A 16,804-nucleotide genomic window follows, 5' to 3' on the forward strand; every position below is an offset into this window, starting at 1 on the left:
CTCTGTAAAGCTTAATAATTGAACGTTTTAGAGAAAATAATCTCTGACTAGCTCTGTAGAGAAAATGAGTTTCGAACGAGTACTAGCATTGATCGCGTATTTCTCGAAAAATCAACTATTAATCCCATAGTTAAAATGTCATAATTAAAACGCTTTTCAGCCTCTAAAAAGGATAATAATTTAACATTTTGAAGTTAATCATCTCTGGCTTGGTCTGTATAGAAAATGGGTTTTGAAGTGGGTATTAGCATTGAACGCGAATTTCTCGAATCACAATTTTTTTTTTTTTTTCGGAAAGTGAGATAAAGCTCCAAATCTTTTACCCATTGCGTGGTGAGAATAAATAAGGTTCGTTAATAATGAGGACATTAATTAATATTAAAAATGCAGTTTGTTGGTTACTGATTGCTAAGTATCTTATGAAATCTACCTTGTGGTTTTTCTGGCTTCCATACAAGAGTGCTCTTTTCATTACTGCTATACCTTTTGGAAGTTTTGAAATGTTTTCCACTAGAACTTCTTTCTTTCTGAATGTCGAACTTCCGTGCACTATGAAAATGTACATTTCTTCTTTAAATTCTAAGCTTGGCGCTCGGGAGCAACAAAAGAGATTTTAAATGTGTAGTAAGAAAGCATTTCAATACTTAGTATATTACAAATAGAAAGCGTATGATCGCAATAAAATCCTTGTTCGGCAGGAATAATTAACCATCGATTATGCTAAACAAATATATTTTTTGTTTAGCTAGAGCAAGGTACCAGGAGGATGCAAGAAGCCGTTCCTGCAAAAGTGCATGTTGTACGATGCGAAGAAACGTGACAAAACCACCACGTATGGAAGGCAAACTTGCATATATTTTATATCGCACATTTACAGAGCCGTGCCTCCTGAAGTTACAAAAATCCCAACTTCAATGATTCTTTTAGACATGATATAGTTGAAAAAAATATGTTTAGATGCACCAAAAATGCATCATTATCAGATTATGCATTAAACATGTTATTGAAATCAACATATTTGTGTAAATTGGGTGCCTCCCCGATGGCGTAGTAATAACGTCGAGGTCTTGTAATCAAGGGTCCCCTCGTTCGATACCAAATGGAGGCACAAAATGGATCGGATCACACTTTAAACTGTAGGTCGATTCGCGATTTAGCCTATTTGTGAATCAAGTGGACTTAAAACCCATTATCAACCTTAAGAATATTAGAATCCACTAATTCACCCGCAGCTAAGTCAAATTTCACACATCCCTTTTCATCCTCGTTCATATACTTCCTGCAATACTCTTGTGCATGTGGGTTGCATCCCACCAGGTGCGACACACGTCAGGAGTTATTCTTTCCCTGTACTGCGTTATTTCTTTTCATAACAGTAAGGCTAAATTCTTGTTTTATCTGAACTTTTTTATCTGAAGGAAACAACTCTCAAGTCTCAACAATTATAATTTTTTGCTTAAATTTCCTATAATTTATACAAACAGTATCACATATCACGTCCTTTGGTGCAACACTGTCAACAGCTAATGTTACTTTCCTCGTCCTAATAAATTTACTTCCAACCAGTGACGGCGCCAGGGAAATGTGACTGGGGGGGGCGAAAGGCTGGCAACAAAATATTGTAAGGGGGTATTCACATTAAAACGCCAGAAAACACTACACATATATATATACATATATAATAATACTTATAATAATGACTATTATAATAATTATAATAATAATTATAATTATTATTATTATTATTATATTCATGTATGGTGTTTTGTGTTTGTCTTTTATTTAGAGTGGACGTTTACTGCCTAAATTTACTACTTCATTACTAGTTTATCTCCACATGATTCGTTTTAATAAAGACATTAATTCTTTTTTATTGGTAAGTTGCGTTGTCTCTAGTAGCCTATTTCAGTATTGAAAGACATTCATAATTTTATAATTCATCGTCTTTCTTGAGATGAAACTACTGATATAAATATTTAAGTTATAAGATAATAATACAAATGAAGAAAAAATGCTTCGAAGAGTTTAATTTTCTTGCAAAATAAACGTAACGTTGGAAGAAATGAATCTTCTTAAGTATTAGAAACAACGTGAGGCACTTAGTGAAGTGTATTTCTCCTGTAGGAGAATTCTGCTCTGTGTGGTTTGGAGAACACATTGCCACCTTTGGTACGTCCAGGACTTGACATTTCTTCTCAATGGCAAGAACAGCCAAATGAGGCAGTTTGCATCCAGCATCCTGTTTCGAGCATGCCTTTTCAAAGATTTTAAGGACAACCATCTTCGTAATGCTGAAGAGTTTTGGGCAAAATTTGTATTTCACCTTTCAGCGAAATGTTATCACAGGATAAAAAGAATCAGACAAAGATTACAGTTACTCACGATTCAAGAAATATTCTGACCCTGGCATTACTTACTCTTACTCTACCACTCCAACGTATGTCTGTGCTAAACAATAACAGGCACTTATGGGGTTCGTGGGAAGATGTTCTTCGATTTTGATGTGTTCGAGAAAGAGCGAACCTGTATCCAATGATTGAAGCGTGGCAAATCCTAAATAGCGTTATTTTACGAGCCCGCGATATGTTTTGATTCGAATTTTAAGTGTAATTTGCATTTTAAGGTTCATGTTCAATACATTTCGAAATAATATATTCTCATTAACTTCAAGAGTATCGAAGAAATTCCCTTTGTTAAGGTTTCCTCAGACTCATCATCTCGAAATTCAAGTCCCTGAATAGTAAGAAACCGCGATGAATCCGCAACAACTGACATTTAGTGCCGGGTTTTTTCGATCACCTTTGGTCCCAGGTTCGATACCCAGTGGAGGCACTTTAAGCTAAGTCCCGATTGACTTTTCTGTGCATAAAATGGACTTAAAACACCAAATCAACCAACCAATCAAATCTTGAATCAACTTTGAATGTATTTTAATAATTAGCGTTGTCACTAACGACCACGATTAGAATAATTTGCGCGTACTACAGATGATGTCTTGTGGTCCTGAAAATATTCGTGATGTTTTAAAACCATCCACATTCAACACTTTTTCCCAGTTCTTAAAACTTTTTAAAACTTAGGATAATCTCGACGATTATAGGACATAAATGAATGAGAAATCACCTATGCCCAGGTCGGTGCTCGAATCTTGAACGAAAGTCACATACACATAGCTATATATATACATATATATATATATATATATATATATATACTAAACAAATTAATATTTGTTAATCAAGTTGGTATTATAAACAGGAAAGTGATATCATGCAGAATACACCACTTTGAAAAGGTGAAAATCGTCATATACTTATAAATGAACTCTCTTTATTATTTGATAGTTAATTAACTTCAGTTGGAGGGCCCGGGAGAGGGCGAAGTGGCGCCCCCCTGCCTCCTCTGGCGTCGTCACTGCTTCCAACCCTCTAATAACTTCGCTGCTGATAGCCTCACCTTCGAAATGGAAGCTTGTGTGTCGGCGAATAATACAAAGAACTTGTGTTCACTGTCCCTCTTGCATTCAAAGTTTGCCGTTTTCCTTTTCAGCTTTTCCTGTAAAACTTCCTGTCAGCAATCAAAGCAAATTACAGAATTTTTATTGCCCCTCCCTTGCATCAACTTTCATTCCTACTTTAGGCCTGGATTTATGGCACTTACCCGCTACTGCAGGTTTGCCCCCTGAAGGAACGGTGTCCATTGTTCAAAGCAAAACCTCTGTCAGTGGGAAGCGGCGAAAAATAGTCTCGGAAAACGCCCTGGCCGTAAACAGACTCCCGCCACCCTAACATTGCTGTCAGCTTCCCTCTGAAGTTTGATAAAACTACTTTGTGAAATTTGTTTAGTAACGATTGAAAATGTAGACAGTAGATACTACATGTATTTTGCTAATAAACTTGAAGGCTAAATTTACAGAATAAAAAGAACAGCTACAACATTCCTTCATTTGATTCACAGAAAAGCTAATCGCAACTGGACCCACACTTTAAAATGGGATTCAAAACACTATGTTCCTTCACCGGTTATCGAACCCGGCACCCCTTGATTACCATCGGGGAGTCCCAATAGAACAAAGTTTCCTTCCACGACGATTATACAGAAGTAAGTGCACTTCCTTCATATGAAATCTATTCCATATCAGGCTCAGTATTTCGTTATTACAATCCAAGGAATAGTATTCAACTTAAATAAGAAATAAATACATAAAAATGCATTCTAAATAATCTTCAAACAGACGTAAAAAAATCGAATCCAACCACCTGTAGAATGCCTGAGGGAAACAACAAGAATTTTCTCAACAAACACATATCCGAAACTTCCATAACATTCTAATAATTTCGCAACACGTGCAAATAATCATGTGGTAAAATCTTGTCATGGTTCCATGTAAACACTAAAATCACCAAATTACTTCTTTCCATATTTCCTGTATTTTCTCGTCCTCTTTAGCTCTCAGCAGTTCGGAGTGGGATTATTTGTCCCTAATTATCTCCTTCTCTTAGTCTTGCTTATATCTTGGACTCCTTAATAACTTTCCCAACAACTCCTTATCAATTTGTACTGAAATGTTTCCTACAATGCTTTTCCTACTTCCTAATAACAATCACTTCTGTACACCCTTTGATGTAAAAATTAATTAATAAAAATAAACCATATCCGTCGGTCCGTTTATCCTTCCAACCTATAGAGCTGAGACTATTTTTACAAGATAAACCTCGGACGCAGACATTCCACGATCTTTTGGCCCCTCCTTCCACCTTCTCTACCTGCCCTTTTACTTGATGTTATTCAGAATTGTATTAGTATCTGGAGTACTATCGTAACATAAAGTTATTAACCAGGAATGAATTGAAAAACAAAAATGGGGAGTAATGCTGTGTTTCGAAAGAGTATTAAAAATAAGTTTAGGTTTTCATTCATTACTCTCTCTAGAATAGTCTTATTTCGACTTAATACACGCTTATCAAAGTTTCTAATTGAAATACTTTATTCCAAGCAAACAACTATTTGCAACTGAATAAATATTTTGCTTTTATTTTTTTTCGAGACATTCGAGACGAGACGAGACTTTTCAAAAGCCGTCCCGTCCCGTATCGTGTCTCGTCTCGAAAACGAGACGAGAAAGGCATTCCGTCTCGTCCCGTCTCGAATTTCAAAAGGCTTGTCCCGTCTCGTGTCTCGTCTCGTTTTCGAGACGAGACAGGAGACGAGACGGGACATGTCCCGTCCCGTGAGCAACACTATTTTCTGTCAAGGTACAAAAATGAAAAACGAGCAAAATAGAAAGTAATCATATAAAATATTTTATTTAAGGATTACTTAGATACAAACCTCTCACATTAGATAACATTTTGTCCATAGGTTCTTGAGAACATCGTGTCTCAGCAAAGAAATAAGAATTATGAAATTTTTCCGAGTTTTCTGTGACCGCACAAAAAACAAAAACGGGCTTAATACAAGGAAATCGTATAGACGATTTTATTTAAGGATTACTTAGATACAAACCTCACACATTCGATAATATTTTGTCCATAGTTTCTTATGAATTTCGTGTCTCAGCGAAGAAGTAAGAATTAAAATAAATTTCCCTGGTTTTCCGTGATGGTACAAAAATTGAAAATGAGCTTAAGAGAAAGTAGTCATATAGGAGATTTTATTTATGGATTGCCTAGATACAACCCTTACACAGTCGATAAGATTTGGTCCATAATTTCTTGTGAACTTCGTGATTCAGCGAGGAAGTAAGAATTTAAAAATATTTCCAGGGTTTTCCCTGAATGTACGTACAAAAATAAATAACGGACTTAATTGAAAGTAATCATAAAAATGATTTGATTTAAAGATTACCTAGATACAAACCTCACACGCTCGATATTGGTCCATAGTTTCTTATGAATGCTATGTCTCAGCCAAGAAGTAAGAATTTAAAAAAATTTCCCGAGTTTTCCCTGATGTACAAAAATAAAGTACGGGTTTAATAGAAAGTAATCATATGGAAGATTTTATTCAAAGACTAACTGGATACAAACCCTACACACTCAACAATATTTTGTCCATAGTTTCTTCTGAACATCGTGTCTCAGCGAAGAAATAAGAATTAAGAAATATTTCCCGTGTTTTGTTGACGGTACAAAAAAACGGGCTTCATAGGAAGTAATTGTGTAGAAGATTTTATTTAAGTATTACTTAGATACAAACTCCACACATTCGATAATATCTGGTAAATAATTTCTTGTGAACTGCGTATCGTAACGAGGAAGTAAAAGTTAAAAAAAAACATATTTACCGCATTTTCCGCCACCTTACAAAGATTGAAAATAGGCTTAATATAAAGTAATCATATAGGATACTTTATTTATAGATTACTTATATACGAACCTCGGACACTCGATAAGATTTCGTCCATAGTTTCTTGTGAACTTTGTGTCTCAGCGAAGAAGTGATAATTAAAATATATTTCACGGGATTTCCGTGATGGTACAAAAACAAAAATCGTGCTTAATAGAAAGTAGTCACATAGAAGATTATATTTAAAGATTACTTAGATACAAATCTCACACACTCGATAATATTTGGTGCATAGTTTCTTGTGAATTTCGTGTATCAACGCGGACGTAAGAATTATAAAATATTTCCCTAGTTTTCCCTGATTTACCAAAATAAAATACGGGCTTAAAAGAAGGTAATCAAAGAGAAGATTTTATTCAAAGATTAACTGGATACAAACACTACACACTAGATAAAATTTGGTTCATAGTTTCTTGTGAAATTCGTGTTTCAGCGAGGAAGTAAGAACAAAAATATATTTAACGGGTACAAAAATTAAAAATGTTCTGAATTGAGACTAACCGTATAGGAGATATTATATAATAATTCCTCGATACAAATCTCACACATTCGATAATGTATTTGTTATGAATTCTATGTATCAGCCAAGAAGTAAGAATTTAAAAAAAAATCCCGAGTTTTCCCTGATGTACAAAAATAAAGTACGGGTTTAATAGAAAGTAATCATATAGAAGATTTTATTTAAAGACTAACTGGATACAAACCCTACACACTCAACAATATTTTGTCCATAGTTTCTTGTGAACTTCGTATCTGAGCGAGGACGTAAGAATTATAAAATATTTCCCTGAATTTATCTAACGGTACAAAAATAAAAAAAACTGGCTCAATAGAAATTAATCATATAGAAGATTTTGTTTATAAATTACCTCGTTACAGGTCATACACACTCGATAAGATATGGTCCAGTTTCTTAATATTTTCAAAGAATAAGTAAGAAATGATAAATATTTCCCGGATTTTCCCTGGTGGTACAAAAATAAAAAAACGGACTTAATAGAAGGTAATCACATAGATGATTTTTTTTAAAAATTCGCTAGATACAAACCTTACATACTCGATAAGATTTCGTCCATAGTTTCATTTGAACTTCGTGTCTCAGCGAATAAGTAAGAACTAAAATATATTTCCCGGGTTTTCCGTGATGGTCCAAAATCGAAAATAAGCTTAAGAGAAAATAATCATGTAGGAGATTTTATTTAAAGTTTGCTTAGATACAAACCTCACGCAGTCGATAGGATTTCATCCAAAATTTCTTTTGAACTTCGAGCCTCAGACTAGAAGTAAAGGTTTAAATATATTTCAGGGTTTTCCGTGAAGGTTCAAAAAAACGGGCTTAATAAAAAGTAATCATATAGAAGATTTTATTTATAGATTACCTAGTTACAGGCCCTTTTCTTATAAATTTCGTGTCTCAGGGAAGAGGTAACAATTGAAAGAAAATCATCTCTGGCTTGGTCTGAAGAGAAAAAGAGTTTCAAACGAGTTTTGGCATTGAACGCGAATTTCTCGAAAACTCAAGTTTTGATCCTATAGTCGAAATGTCAGAATTAAAACGGTTCTCAGGCTCTGAAAAGCTTAATAATACAACATTTTAATGAAAATCATTTCAGGCTAGGTCTGTACAGAAAATGAGTTTCAAACGTGTACCAGCATTGTACGCGTATTTCTACAAAAATCAACTATTCATTCTATAGTCCAAATGTCTTAATTAAAACGCTTTTCACGCTCTGAAAAGCATATTAATTCAACATTTTAAAGAAAATCATATCTGGCTTGGTCTGTAGAAAAAATGAGTTCTGAACGAGTACTAGCATTGAACGCGTATTTCTCGAAAAATCAACTAATAATCCCATAGACCAAATGTCAGAATTAAAACGATTTTCTGGCATGGTCTGAAGAGAAAATGAGATTCAAACGAAAATTATCATTTAAAGCGAATTTCTTGAAAAATCAAGTTTTGATATTATAGGCGAAATGTCATAATCAAAACGCTTTTCAGGCTCTTATAATAATAATAATAATTCAACATTTTAATGAAAATCATTCCTGGCTAGGTAAGTAGAGAAAATGAGTTTCAAACGTGTGCCAGCATTGTACGCGTATATCTCGAAAAATCAAATATTCATTCCATAGTCCAAATGTCATAATTAAAACGCTTTTCAGGCTCTATATAGCTTAATAATTCAACATTTTAAAGAAAATCATCTCTGACTAGCTCTGTAGAGAAAATGAGTTTCGAACGAGAACTAACATTAAAAACGTATTTCTCGAAAAATCAACTATTCATTTTAAAGTCCAAATGTCTTAATTAAAACGCTTTTCAACCTCTGAAAAGCATAATAATTCAACATTTTAAAGAAAATCATTTCCGGCTTGGTCTGTATAGAAATGAATCTCATGTGAGTATTAACATTGAACGCAAATTTCTCGAAAAATCAAGTTTTGATCTTTAGTCGAAATGTCAGAATTATAACGCTTTTCAGCCTCTCAAAATCTTAATAATTCAACATTTTAAAGAAAATCATCTCAGGTTGGGTCTGTAGAGAAAATGAGTTTCAAACGATTACTAGCTTTGAACGCGTATATCTCGAAAAATCAGATATTAATCCTATAGTCCAAATGTCTTAATTAAAACGCTTTTCAGTATCTGAAAAGCATAATAATTTAACATTTTAAAGTAAATCATCTCTGGCTTGGTCTGTATAGAAAATGAGTCTTAGTGAATATTAGCATTGAACGCGAATTTCTCGAAAAATTAAGTTTTGATCCTATAGTAGAAATGTCAGAATTAAAACGCTTTTCAGGCTCTGAAAAGCTTAATAATTCAACATTTTAATGAAAATCATCACTAGCTAGGTCTGTAGAGAAAATAAGTTTCTAACCTGTACCAGCATTGAACGCGTATTTCTCTAAAAATCAAATATTCATTCCATTGTTAAAATGTCATAATTAAAACGCTTTTCAGCCTCTGAAAAGCATAATAATTTAACATTTTGAAGTAAATCATCTCTGGCTTGGTCTGTATAGAAAATGGGTTTTGAAGTTGGTATTAGCATTGAACGCGAATTTCTCGAAACACAAGATATTTTTTTCCGGAAAGTGGGATGAAGCTCCAAATATTTTACCAGCAGATAGTAAATATGCCTTTGACTGCAATCCTGATTTCTTGATCAAACGACCACAAAGACCTTAAAAACTCACTTTCTCTCCACGTTCCGCGCCTCATTTATTGCGCTGACGATGTTTCACGGCGCAGAAAAGCAGTGATGAGTGAAAGATGCACTCTCATCCTCTCATCCTTTGAAGGATGAATGCACCTTATCGTAATTTTCCAAGTCCCGGGGGCCAATGTTTATATATATCGTGACCTTTGTAAACCTCTCTCGGGAGAACGATGTGCCACACACGCGCGCGCGTGCCTCTCATTATTTCTGTATTGTGACGCAAACAAACAAATAATAATTGTTCTTTTTTAGGATTCCTGGCCCCTATAACCTCGCCAGGGTGCGTGGTGGCGAAATCATCACGAGTTTGGATTTGTATTGCGAATGCTGCCAAAAATTCAATCAACGTTGTTCGTTCTCGATTCTGGAATCTTACGTAGATTATTCCATGAAACATAAATCGATAATCCTATGCGAAGCCCCCAAAAGCACGTTCACGCAATTTCTGACGTTTGCGTGGATAGCTACGCTCGGTAGAACTGAATCTTTTCCGGTCCCTGTGGAGAAATTGTGTTTAGTCGCTCAATGCAATATTTTTATCACGGACCAAACGCTTTTTCAAATCGATCCAAAAACGATCATGCGAGTTCGTAATTATCGAATGTCGTTCGAGAGTGGTGCAGAAAAATTGAAATCAATTTTTCGATTCGATGAGAGCATCGCCCCAAACGTTAGTAACCATTCCGGATATTGCCCGGCAAGAAACATCCCAAATAAAATTGTTTTCGCGCAACGTGCAAAATATATTGCAAGCGTTTCCGAAACTAACATCGTACGAGGACGCAATTTTGGAAAAAGCTATATGTGCAGGTGGTAGTGGTTGTGCGGAAATCCAACGTTCGTCGTGGCTTCGAAACCTCACTCATTTGTTTTGCTCCGAGCCCGCATATTGGGACGATTTACAATTCCGCTCGCAAGTTTTGTCTTTCTTGAAAACGTGTGCTCGATTGGGAAATAACGTCATTGCAATCACAAGAAGTAATCGCCATGCTACCCGCTTCGACGAATACAACCCCCCTGCCGTCACCGCTGCACCATCAACGGCAACCCCTCCCCGAACCCATTCAGCTTGCATCCTCTTCCGCCCGAAGATATTCTATTTTTTCAGCTTTCCCACGGTCCTGAACGAAGAATCCACCACATCCCCGATAACAATCGAATCAGAAGCGGATGCGGCGGAAGCGAGCACAGCAGCATCTTCCGCTTTGGAAATTTATCTATCCACATTATGCTCGACCAACAACAAAGCTGTATTGTTGCACGTGGAATTTTTCAACCTTTTCGCGTATTATTTTTATGGAATCACAAGCACGAAACGAAGCGTCCACCGTTTTCGTTTCAGGCATGGTTGAGTTTTGTGCTGGTTCTCGCAGAGCTGGGGGGCGGGGGATCGCCAGTTTCACACACCACACCCTGACGGGGCGTGGAATAGAGGCCGAGGAAATGATCGACAACATGCATGGGTGGAACTGTCAACGCCCGTTCATTGCTATTTTGTCCCCCACAGGATATTGTGCGGATCGAAAAGTCTTTTGTTGAAAAAAAAAAGTATAGCATTGTTCGTTTGTACCACATGCATGAGTGAATCGGTCAACGGGGGTTTATTGCTAGGACATTGACTATAGCGCTCATTGTGTTTTCACCAAAGGGGGGGGGTTGCGTGGGGTGGGGGTTCCTATATAACGTACCAGTTTCTTCTTTTGTACATCATTATCATAGTGAACGTCAGTCGTGGCAGTTCAGTATTCTTTAATTTTTTTGTCTGGCAGTATATACATACATATCATCGTGGAAGTTTTTTAGTGAGCTACAAGTTTTATTTTGAAGTCTCTCTATCTCTCTTGAAAGGTGAACGTCAATCGTGGCAGTTCAGTATTCTTTAATTTGTTTGTCTGGCAGTATACATACATACATATCATCGTGGAAGTTTTTTAGTGAGCTACAAGTTTTTTGAAGTCTCTCTATCTCTCTTGAAAGGTAAGTTTTTATTTTTTCATGATATATTTATATTTTGTTTTGCGTCTGACACACACATATTCAGAGGAGTCATAAAAATTGACACACATATACATGTCGCATAATTTTTTACCTCCTACAACAGTGCACACACACACACACACACACACACACACACACATACTGTTCGCGTCTAATATATATATATATATATGTGGAAGGAAAAAAATGTCTAGCATTTTTCATTTTTTTTCCTTCTGTTTCAGTGCGCTTTCCCCTACCACCACCACCACAACCCCCCCAAAAAAATTTCTCTGTATATATATAAATAACAGAGAAAAAATGGAATCGCAACCAGGTCCCTCTGGTCTTTGCGGGAAAGTGGCATGTCGCAACTGTGGGAAATTAATTTCGAAACCTAATATTGCTAGGCATTTGAAAAAATGTCAACTACCGGAACATGATGTCGTAGTCCCCCCGGCAAAGAAATCTCGCACTGATGGGCATGAATGCGGTGCTTTGAATAAAAGTGCACGCATCATGACGTATAAATCTGGAAGTGACGAAAAGTGTGACTCGAGCACCTTCCTCGACAATGTGAAATCTCTGATAGTTGATCAATTACGTGATTGCATTGTTAATGTTGCAGTTAAAATTCATCTCGTCTTGACCCTGCTGTATGAGAAAGTTGTCTCGTCCAAGTCAAGCACTTTCAGCTTTTACGTAGGGTGTGAAGGCTTACACGAAGGCAATCACGACGATTTGGAGGAAATTGTGACACGGCTATTCGAGCACTTGGGACAAAAACAAGAAGAGTTTGAAGGTCGTGGAAGTGGATGGAGTCTTTGCGGTCGCAGCCACATGTTAGAGCTTCGTGTCTGCAATTTAAAACCCTTACGCAGCGCTCAAAAATACAAACAAAAAAAAAAGCAAAATGCAGTGTTGAACATAAAAAGTAAAGATGCGAAGAGTTTTTTATGGTCTGTCATCGCCGCATTACACCCAGCTAATAATGTTAACCCCGAACGCCTGTCCAATTACAAACGATACGAGGGGGGATACGAGAATATGATGAGAGGAATTTCCTATCCTGTGCCCCTGAATAAGATCAATCAATTTGAAAAAAACTACAGAAAGGAAAAAGGAGAAGATATCGATATTTCTGTGTTTGGGGTTGACGAGTGCGACAACATTCGTGTGTTAAGACCTGCTAGAAGCCAGAAAAATGTAATTCGACTCTTGCTTGTAGATGGCCGTTACAGTTTGATACGGAATTTCTCACGATTAGTAGGAAGACAGATCACCAAGGATCACGATAAGATCGAAATTTGCGATCGGTGCTTGAGAATTTTTCGCGTGGGAAAGAAGACGAAAGAACAGCACAAGTGTTTTGGCTCCGTGAATGCAGAACCCGAAGATGTCATGCCGGAACCCGGAACCAAGATGAAATTTCAGAAACACCAGGCTCTTCTCCACCATCCCGCTGTCCTTTATGCCGACTTTGAAAGCTTCCAAGTTCCCATGACGTCTTGCAACCCTGATCCCTCTACCTCAAGCACAATCCAAATTTTTCACCACGAGCCTTGCAGTTTCTCCATCTACGGAGAAAAATTAAATGATGTCATCTTGTATTGCGGACCTGATGCGGCAAAACATTTTGTTAAGAAGATAGCGGAATGCGCGAGAGAACTTGCACCCAGCCTGAAAGGCTCTTACGTTTCTCCACCTGCTCTCACGACGGAACAACAGCGGAGACATGACACGGCGACAAGATGCGCGGAGTGTAACCAGGCTTTCACCCCCGAAAATCACAAGGTTGTACACCATGACCACCAGAATGGATTATTCCTGAACACGATCTGTAATTCGTGCAATCTTAAAATTAAGGAGTCGCATTTCGTTGCCGTGTTTCTGCATTACACGGAGAAGTACGATACGCATCTGTTCGTCAAAGAGCTCTACAACATAACTTCTCGAATCAGCATCATTCCGAGAACGAGCGAGAAGTATATCGCAGTGAGAGTGTGGATCCCTCTCGAAGAAGGAGGAAGTGTGGAAGTTAGAATCCTGGACTCTTACAATTTCCTGTCCTCCAGCCTCGCCACCCTTGCAGCTCAACTTGGCGACGAAGATCTTGTGGCCACGAAGCAAATGTGTTTTTCGGGGAGAGATGAAAATTTGAATCTGTTGCGTCGCAAGGGCGTCTACCCCTACGAGTACGTCAATGATTTCGACAAATTTGACGAGACGGAACTTCCACCCCGGGAGGCATTTTATTCTCATCTCACGGAGGACGTCTGTTCCGAAGAGGACTACGAACACGCTCGTAGTGTGTGGACGGCCTTCAATTGCCAAACTTTTCGTGATTATCACGATCTCTATCTTAAATTGGACGTGACACTTCTCATGGACATTTTCGAGTCGTTTCGCAAGAGATGCATCTCGATCTACAAGTTGGATCCTGCGTATTTCTTCACGACGCCGGGATTGACTTGGGAATCGATGATGAAATACACCAACGTGGAACTGGGACTCATCGCAGAGAAGGAACAGTATGCCTTCATGGAGAGTGCGATACGAGGTGGCATCGTCCAATGTCCCCGACGCCATGCTCAGGCAAATAATCCTCATACGCCTGGTTACGATGCATCGAAGCCCAACACCTACATCGTCTACTGGGATGTCAACAACCTGTATGGCCACTCCATGTCCCAGTGTCTTCCCATCAGCGACTACGCGTGGATGACCGAAGAGGAACTCTCCTGCGAGGATTTTCTCAACTGGAGCGAAAATAACGAATGGGGCTGTTTCTTGGAAGTGGATCTCGATTACCCCGAAACGCTTCACGAGAAACATCACGGATTGGCCCTGGCCCCCACCAAAGAGAAGCCACCTGGAGGATCATCGGAGCCAAAACTCATACTAAGCGTGGAGAACAAGACGAATTACGTTCTGCACTACCGGCTCCTCCAATTCTACGTGCGTCACGGCTTGCAGCTGAAGAAAATACACAGAGGATTGAAATTTAGGCAGAGTAGGTGGCTGGAACCCTACATAGCCGAGAACACACGACGCAGAGCGCAATCGACATCGCCTGCGGACAAGGATCTGTACAAACTATTTAACAACGCCATCTACGGCAAGACGATGGAGAACGTGCGTAATTACATCGACGCAACGTTGGTCACGGATGAAAAGAAATTCGAAAAGATTGTCGCATCACCCTACTTCAAAAACTTCACCATTTTCGACGAGAATCTTGTATTCGTCGAGAAGAACAAGAAGCAAGTGATGCTCAACAAGCCGATTGCCATAGGTGCCACTGTCCTTGAACTATCAAAATTGCACATGTACCAATCGTACTACAATCAGTTTCAACCCTTTTATGGAGATAACATCCAAATATGTTACATTGACACGGATAGCTTCATTTTTCTAATCCAAACACCCAGCCTCGAACATGATCTGACTAAGATGAAGCATCTTTTTGAATTTAGCAACTTACCATCAGGCCAATACTTGCATTCGACAGAAAATAAAATGACCATAGGAAAGTTCAAAGACGAAGCGGCTGGTAATTACATCAGCGAATTTGCGGGGCTTCGTGCCAAAATGTACTGCGTCAAGATTGCAGAAGAAAAAGAGATCAAGAAAGCGAAAGGGGTAGGAAAAATAAGTACCAGCAAATTCAACATGCAAGACTACAAAGAATGCCTGTTTCAAGGTAAAAGAAAACTTAGCACCGATCATCGCATTGCGAATAAATTACACGAACTATACACGACGCGCGTAACCAAAGTAGCACTGGATGCAAGAGACAACAAGTTACGTGTTCTCGATTGTCAAATCCACACGAGAGAGTGGGGCCACTGCAATGGAAGCGATAAATGTGACGTGTGTTAACTGTAACCCCATAGCCATGAAGTCCGCTGTGTCTTTTGCCATTCTTCAAAAACAGACGGAGGAAAAGAGGGGCCCTCGGGCGATGAAAAGTTGCAAGTTGTAATTATGTCGTTAAGGCTCGCTCTAAACACGAGGCTCATTAAATTCAACTCTTACTTTTTTCTTCTTCATCATGATCTAATGACATAATTACATGTTGGAGTCATTTGAATAGCATCTCCGCAGAGGAAAATCTTTTCTTCTCTTTTCTTTATTCGATCTACAAAGGGGCACAGCGTGTAGAAATTTAAATAACTAACAGGAAACAATGAATCTTTTTGGTTTTCGCAAACAGACCATCATGGAAAGTGCACTACCAAATTCCAATAACCTCTTACCTTCCGTGTTATCTAAACTCAATGGTCTACTAATCGTACACCTCAACAGTATCTGGACGAAATTGAATGACGATGTGGGCAAGATGTTTTACGTCTTTAATAACAATTTACATTTCTACGAAATTCCGATCGACGGGAAACTTCAAATCACCGTGAATCCGGAGAACGAAGGGCAAAAAATCAAAATTTCTAGCGGCAAGAACATTTTTCGAATGAAGCACGACAAGGTACTTTCTAACATGGCGTACGACGTTTCAGCAGGAGATTGTCTCTACGTGGAACTCCTTGGAGATTACGACAAACTCGTTCCTCTCTTCGTAGAATTACGAATAGTCTATCCTATTATAAATAACCGTTAACCAAAAATGCCTAACGACATTTTCGGCAACACCAAGCGTGTAGACCACGCAGAAGAGATTCTCATGTTGGATGTCCGAATTAAAAAGTTGAGGAGCGATTTGATCGCTTTGCAGTAGACCTTAAACAAAAGTTTAGTGTCGGAAATCGCTACGCTCCAAACGCAATGTCTCGACCCCATTCTGAAAATCGATTCCGAACTGAAAACGCTCATAAAAAATTATGTTGACGTACCCTCTTACGACAACGTTCAAAATATGCAGTTGAGCGTGGATTCGCTTCAAAATGATTTGCTCAAATTACAGCAATTTCAATCGAAAAATGAAGATTTGGAAAAATTGAAACTCGAAATCGAAGAACGAACTTCCGCAATCGAAAAGAATTTCTCTGAACTTCAAACCGTCGTGAAAGATATTGATGTAGAACGCTTGCATGTCGTCGTTTCCAAATTACAAGAAGAATTCACCGGCACGTTGGAAGAAATTAAATCCAAGTTACAGACTTTGGAAGATACCATGACGAACCTACCATCGTCAGACGAACTGCAGGTCATCGGTAAAAGCGTCGCGAACATAAAAATTCAATTAGAGGCTTATCAAGATTTCGAACACATTCAAACCACCATCGCTACGCTTC

This window comes from Lepisma saccharinum, unplaced genomic scaffold (genome assembly GCF_977018435.1).
Source record: "Lepisma saccharinum unplaced genomic scaffold, izLepSacc3.1 HAP1_SCAFFOLD_162, whole genome shotgun sequence".
Classification (NCBI taxonomy): domain Eukaryota; kingdom Metazoa; phylum Arthropoda; class Insecta; order Zygentoma; family Lepismatidae; genus Lepisma; species Lepisma saccharinum.